Below are 1302 nucleotides of genomic sequence, written 5' to 3'. Positions count from 1 at the left end.
ACGTTTATGATTTTTGAATTGAATTAATTATAAATGTTCCAATTGTATAGTAATGCCTATAACTCTAATCTATGACGGAGAGGGGTTTGGGTGTTACATTGTAAATTATTAATTTTCCAATTATTGACTATGAACATTGTCCCTGTGTAGATGATACTCTTTTTACTAATTATTTGATAACGACTGTGTATACTAGCATATTCCGTCGTGAACCAAGTTTTTAGCTTCGTTGTTGGGGACTGTTAATTTAATCATTAATTGTGAAATTATTTCTTGCAATTTGGTTTATTTATTATTAACTAATCTTTCATTTTTTGTTATTTTCTTTTCAGGTGTTTATAAGCATTGATCGAACTATTGACTTATTTCTTGTAAACCCTGAAACTGAGTGGACATTTAGACAAAAGAGATGAGAAAGACTAGGCTAAAGACAAGCCGCAGAAATGGACCATGAAAATCAAAACGAAGTTCAAGGGAATGGAACTAGTAATGCTTGTAATCCAATCCTTGTTGCTGATGACAGGGATCGCGCTAAAAGGTAGTATGTTGTGCCACTTTTTAATAAGCTTAATTTAGGAATTAGGAGACCGGAGATCTAGGCATTGTAATTTGAATTGAAGCCCATGATGTTTCAGATACTTCAGATGGTGGGCTAGCTTAGTGGAATGCCCATAAAAGATCCACAGCTTCACCTTCGACTGTTCATGAAGGTGTGTGATTCCTTCAAGATAGCTGATGTAACCAAAGATGCATTGAGATTGAAGTTTTTTCCATACTCATTGTGAGATAGAACACAAGCATGGCTTAATTTATTTCCACCCAACTCAATTTCTACATGGCAAGAAAATGGCGGAACCTTTTCTAGTTAAGTATTTCCCACCTAGCAAAAATGCTAAGTTGTGGAATGAGATCACTACTTTTTAGAAAATAGATGATGAATCCATATACGAAGCATGGGAAATATTTAAAAACTTACTACGCAAATGCCCTCACCATGGGATTTCGCATTTCAACCAACTGGAGACATTTTACAATGGTCTCAACACACACACTAGGATGGTGGTAAATGCTTCTGCAAATGGTGCTCTCTTTTCTAAGTCTTATAATGAGGCTTATGAAATTATTGTGAGACTCGCCAGTAACAACTACTAATAGGCAACCAATCACGTAACTTTAAGAAGATGAGTAGCAAGAGTGCATGAAGTGGATGCTTTCACTTCAATTGCAGCACAAGTATCTTCAATTTCTTCAATGTTTAAATTTTTTTCTACGAATGAACTAAACAATGTTGCAGCTCAGCCA

The 1302-nt window shown here is 35.2% G+C and overlaps 1 non-coding gene across 1 annotated transcript; it reads right to left on the bottom strand.

Annotated features, from left to right (window-relative positions):
• Positions 1-894: 894 nt before the first annotated feature.
• LOC128287567 (small nucleolar RNA R71) lies at positions 895-1001 on the bottom strand. Its single transcript, XR_008278267.1, has one exon. It is a non-coding gene; the product is annotated as a small nucleolar RNA R71 (small nucleolar RNA).
• Between the last annotated feature and the right edge of the window lie 301 nt (positions 1002-1302).

The sequence above is a fragment of the Gossypium arboreum genome, chromosome 13, assembly GCF_025698485.1.
Source record: "Gossypium arboreum isolate Shixiya-1 chromosome 13, ASM2569848v2, whole genome shotgun sequence".
Lineage (NCBI taxonomy): Eukaryota > Viridiplantae > Streptophyta > Magnoliopsida > Malvales > Malvaceae > Gossypium > Gossypium arboreum.
The sequence above is the reverse complement of the archived record's forward strand: the minus strand, read 5'-3'. Positions and strand labels throughout refer to the sequence as shown.